The sequence below is a fragment of the Ursus maritimus genome, unplaced genomic scaffold, assembly GCF_017311325.1.
Source record: "Ursus maritimus isolate PB19 unplaced genomic scaffold, ASM1731132v1 scaffold_14, whole genome shotgun sequence".
NCBI classification, from domain to species: domain Eukaryota; kingdom Metazoa; phylum Chordata; class Mammalia; order Carnivora; family Ursidae; genus Ursus; species Ursus maritimus.
Window position 1 is genome coordinate 37,191,416 of NW_024423786.1, and position 6,000 is coordinate 37,197,415.

Sequence of the window (6,000 nt, forward strand, 5' to 3'; positions counted from 1 at the left end):
GGAGGCTACCCCCGCACCCCGGCCTCCCGCGGGGAGCGCGCGCGCGCGGCCTGGGCGCCCTCGGGCCTGCCGAGCCCCGTCACGACCCCGAGAAGCCAAGGCTGTCGTCAGGCCCACTTCACAGGCAAGCAAACTGAGGCCTCGAGAAGCGAAGCGGCTCGCCCGCGTCCCACAGGCGCCCGAGCAGGCCTGCTGCGGCCGCACACGCGGGGGGCGCCGGCCTTGGCCACGGGAAAGTCCCTCCCGGCCCCCCAGCGAGGTGCAGGGGTCGTTCCGACCGCAGCCAGGGCCTCCAGGTGGGGCCCCCGTCCGCAGCCGAGCCTCCGGCCTCCTCCTGCTGGGCCTCAGCCTTGCGCAAGGGGAAGATGGGAACAGGATGTGCTTGGAGGTGTCAGGCTGACGCGTTGAGTAAGACGCTCAGAGCACAGGGTTCCCTCAGGTGGCCTTCATTCCCCACCCCCGCAGTCTGTCACCCTCCGCCCCGGATGGGGCTTGCTGGTCACCCTGGCCTTCCTCATCGTGGGAGGCTGCTCCCCACTTCGGGGACAGCCTCCCAAACGACTGCCCCCCAAGTCAAGAGGTCCTCTCTGGACAGACGCCAGGATCGTCACTAGAGTGTTGGTGGCTGGGGGACAAGAGGAATTCATGGTCTCCAAAAGGTTCCAACCAGAGTTCAGACCTGGAACTAAGGGAAGTGAAAGCCTTTCATCTTGGCTGGGGGCGAGATGTTGCAGTCTCTACACCACCCCCCCCCCCAGCCAGCTGTCACGGTGGGGTCAGCAGTAGTGTCTCCCTTCGCATCTGCCTGTTAACAGGGTGCTTTGTCACCCTTCTGTCACTTAAGCCCAACTGCTGGTGCAGGACTCCTCTGTCTCATAAGGGGGACTCAGAGGCCCGCAGAGGGGAAGTGTCCTGATGCCCAGGGTGTGCTGTTTCCATTATGACAGTTCAGCTGACTCAGACCCCCCACAGGGTATCTCTCTTCCCCTTTCCTCCTCGAAAAGGCAGGCTTGCCAACTCAAAGCCCCTGAGGCCCTTAGCCCAGGGTCCCGGGGGAGAGCTGCAGCAGGAGTCCCTACCTTTGCCTCCACTCCCAAGCCTAGCACCTGCTCACGACGCCCTACTTCCTCTGGTCTGCAGCCCTGCCCCACTGGGAGGTCCCCCTGCCCAAGGAGGATTGTTTTTGAGACGGGAAGCTGTGCCCCATGTCCCCTCCCTCAGATGACTCCAGTCCAGAGCAGCCTGGGGGCTAACTTCCCACCCCCACTGTGTGCACCAGGCCCCACGCTGGGGGCAGGAGCACAGCACTAATGCAGGTGGGCTCCCCTGCTCTGATGGTGGAATCCTGGTGGATGGCGTGTGATCCAGCTGGCAAGGGGCTGGGGGCAAAGTCAGAAAAAGCTTCCCAAAGGACCCCTGAGCTATGCCCTATCATTGGGACAGAAATGGACCAGGGACCCAGGGTGGGGCAGACCCAATTCAGTCTGTGGGCTCACCTCCTCATCCCTACCAGCCAATGGCTCAGAGGGTTTTAAAGTCTAAAATGAGAGGAAACAACACACAGTCTATTCCTCCAACCCATCATCTTGGGCTCCCCTGTGTGGGATGAATCCTGTCTGTTCAGAGAAGCTCCTGAGATGTCGCAGGAGGTCTGCTGCCCAGCGTAGCCTTGGAGCCCTGTGGCAGTCCCATCCTCCCCGTCCCACGGCGGCCTGGGTGTTCCTCCAGTGCCACAGTAGCTGCTCCGGCCTCTGGGTCCCTGGGAGCCTCTACTCTTGTTGGATCCCAAGCCTGTCTCGGTTTCTACGTCATGTTGCTGAAGCACATCCTCTAACAACTCTCTGAGAGAGGATGCCTGCGAGGTAATTCCCTGGGTCCTTGCCAGTCTGCGAGGGTTTGTCTCAAAAGCCTCCCCCGCCTCTTTTTAAAAATAAGCTCTACACCCAACATGGGGGCAAAAGCCTTAGCTTTTGACTGATATTTTGGTTCAGAATTCTGAGTTCTCTGTTCATTGTCTTCTGACTGTTGCTGCTTCAGCAATCCAGTGCCCCTCATTCCCAGACCTTTGGATTGACCATTTGCCTTTTTCTTTCTCCAGAAGTTTCCAGGCACTTCCATCGCTGTTGTCTGAAATCGTAGGTGAGGTTCCCTGGGGTGGGTCTCTCTTCGTTCCTGGGCTGAGCCCTCCCTGGGGGCCATGCAACTCCTCACCCCTCAGTGACACTCTTCTCGCGACTGTTCAAATGAACCCAAGCTTGCCCCCCTCCCGGCCAGACACCTCTCCTCGGCTAACTCAGCCAGCATGTGAGGGATGGGGGTGAGAGGAGCAAGTTCAGAAAAAAGAAAAGGTTTTTATGCTACATTTTTTTCACTCACAATGAGAATAGCTTTTGTCGAGTCCCATGACTCAAAATTTCAAAGGCGGGTGCTTGACTGGCTCAGTCGGTAGAACAGGCAGCCCTTGATCTCGGGGTCATGAGTTCAAGCCCCACGCTGGGCATAGAGATTACTTTTAAAAAAATAAATAAATAAAAATTAAAAACAGGCCTTTATAAAAAACCGAAATTTAAAAGGTGTAAACGTGTATTTAGTAACAAGTCTCTGCCCACAACCCTAACCCCTCCCTGGCCAGGCAGTTCCTCTCCCTGGAGCATTCCAATATTATTAGTTTCTTGCGGATCCTTCCAGAGATGCCAGGTATTCTGTGCAAATTCAAGCAAGAGAAAATTTTTTTTTTACCTGTAAGACAAGAAATAAAGAGTGTTGGCAAGGATGTGGGGAAAAGGAAACTCTGTGCACTGTTGGTAGGACTATAAATGGGTTGCAGCCACTGTGGAAAACAGTGTGGAGGTTCCTCAAAAATTAAAAATAGAACTACCATGTGATCCAGCAATTCCACTTCTGGGTATTTATCTGAAGAAAGTGAAATCCTGAATGCATGGGCCCCCTCATGTTCACTGCAGCGTTATTTACAATAGCTACGACGTGGAAACAACCAAAGTGTCCACTGACAGATGAATGGATAAGACAGTGTGGTACACACACACACACACACACACACACACACACACACACAGAGGAGTGTTACTCAGCCATAAAAAGGAGGAAATTCTGCCATTTGCAACCACACAAATGGACCTTGAGTGCATATGCCAAATAAAATAGAGAAAGATTAAACGCTGTATGATCTCACTTGTATGTGGTATCTAAACAAACAAATCCCAAATTCATAGACACAGAGAGCAGACTGCTGGCTGTCAGAGGTGAGGGGTGGGGGTGGGTAAAATTGGCGGAAGTTGGTCAAAAGGTACAGACTTCCAGTTATAAGGTAAGTAAGTTCTGGAATGTAATCTATAGCATGGTGACTAGAGTTAACACTGCTGTATTGCACATTTGACAGTTGCTAAGAGAGTAGATCTTGAAAGTTCTCATCCCAAGAAAACAATTATAACTCTGTGGTGACATGTGTTAACTAAACTTATTGTGGTCGTTTCACAAAATATATAAATATTAAATCATGCTGTACACCTAAAATTGATACAATGTGATACATCAATCATATCTCAAGTTAAATTAAATACTTTAAAAATTACATATATGGGGGCGCCTGGGTGGGTCAGTCAGTTAGGCGTCTGCCTTTGGCTCAGGTCATGATCCCAGGGTCCTGGGATCGAGTCCCGAAGGGGGCCCCCCCCCCTCCCTGCTCAGCAGGGAGTCTGCTCTTCCCTCTCCCTCGGCCTGCCGCTCCCCCTGCTTATGCTCCGTCAAACAAATAAAATCTTTAAAAAAAATTTAAAAAACTAAAATTACATATATGTAAAATTTTTCCTCCTCCCCTCCTTTTCTTTACATGCGTGATGGCATACTCTGTGCCATATCCTACACCCGACATTTTCATAAAAGATACCTCTGTCTTTTAGTATTAGTCCTTGAAGGCCTGCCTTATTTGTCAAGGCTACAGAGTAGTCTGCAAAAACGCAGATTTCTGTAGCTAGCCTCTCAGTGATGGCTAGTTAGCCTGTCTTCAGTTACTGGCTGTACAGTCCTTTGCGGGGGCGTGTGGGTAGGATCAGTTCCTAGTAACGGAATCGGCGGGGCAAAGGCAGCGCTACTCATGACAACCAAAAGGTGGAAACGACACAAATGTCCATCGTCTGGATGAATGGATGAACCAATTGTGGTATATACGCACAATGGAATATTATTCAGCCGTAAAAAAAGAACAAAGTACTGTCACATGCCACAATGTGTGTGAGCCTCCAAACCTTTATGCTAAGTGAAAAAAGCCAGATAGAAAAGGTCACCTGTTTCATGCTTCCATTCATATGAAATATCCAGACTAGGTCAGTCCGTGGAAGCAGAAAGCAGACTGCGGGTTGCCGGGGGCTGGAGGAGGGAGCAATGGGGAGGAACTGTTTAATGAGTACAGTTTTCTTTCAGAGCGATGGAAATGTTTTAGAACTAGAGACGGTGGTTGCACAGCATAGTGAATGCGCTGACTCGATCACTTTAAGTTGGTTACATTTTTTTAAGGATTTTATTTATTTATTTGACAGAGAAAGTACAAGCGGGGGCAGAGGGAGAGGGAGAACCAGGCTCCCCCATTGAGCAGGGAGCCTGGCGTGGGGCTGGATCTCAGGACCCTGGGATCATAACCTGAGCCAAAGGGAGACACTCAACTGACTGAGCGACCTGGGCGTCCCAGTGTGAATTTCACCTCAATTCATGGGGGGGGGGGAAATACACATTTACAATTTTGTAGATATTGTCCTACATGAAGTTTGCCCCAATTTCCTCTCCCGTCAACCTATTTTCCCATCATTTGACCATCACAGTTTTTCATTAAACTTAATCTTTCCCTATAGATACAGATATGCAAGTCTAGTTTGACTTCCATTTATCTTAGTAAGAAAGGATCATCAGGGGCGCCTAGGTAGCTCAGTCGTTAAGTGTCTGCCTTCGGCTCAGGGCGTGATCCCGGCGTTCCTGGATCGAGTCCCACATTGGGCTCCTCTGCTGGGAGCCTGCTTCTTCCTCTCCCACTCCCCTGCTGTGTTCCCTCTCTCGCTGGCAGTCTCTCTGTCACATAAATAAATAAAAAATCTTAAAAAAAAAAAAGGAAGGATCATCAATTTTCCATAGTTCTAGAGGCCTATTTGTATTTTTTCTGTGGATACTCTGTACCCTTTACCCAGTTTCTTAGTGAGCCATTGGGTTTTTTCTTATTGATCTGGGAGCTCATTATTTATTTATTCTTAAGATTTCATTTATTTATTTATTTATTCAGAGAGGGAGAAGAAAGGCAGAGAGTGAGGGGAGGGGCAGAGGGAAAGAGAGAATCTCCAGCAGACTCCCCACGGAGCGGGGAGCCCGCGTAGGGACTCAACCCCTGTCCCCGAGACCATGACCTGAGCCAGAATCAAGAGTCGGACGCCCAACTGACTGAGCCACTCAGGTGCCCCAGAGCTCTTTATTTTGAAGTGAGTTACAAGTATGTTGTTTGTAGACAATTACAGTTTGTTGTTTGTGTTTTGGCTTTGATGGTGGCTCTTTCAATCCAGACCTTTAAATTTTTTTTTTAAAGATTTTATTTATTTATTTGACAGAGAGAGAGACAGCCAGCGAGAGACGGAACACAAGCAGGGGGAGTGGGAGAGGAAGAAGCAGGTTCCCAGCAGAAGAGCCTGACGTGGGGCTCGATCCCAGAACTCCGGGATCACGCCCTGAGCCGAAGGCAGATGCTTAACGACTGAGCCACCCAGGAGCCCCCAGACCTTTAATTTTTAATGTAAATGAATTTATCGATTTTTTTCTTTGATTTTTTTTTCTTTTATGGCTGCTGAGTTTGGTGACATACTCAGAGGCCTCCTTCACTCCAAGATTCTACAACACTTTCCCTTTGTTTCTTCACTATTTTTATAGCTCACTTTTTTTTTTTTTAACCCTTGGATCCACCTGAAAAAACAGTATGTTCTAACGATTTCAATGGCTGACTCTGTG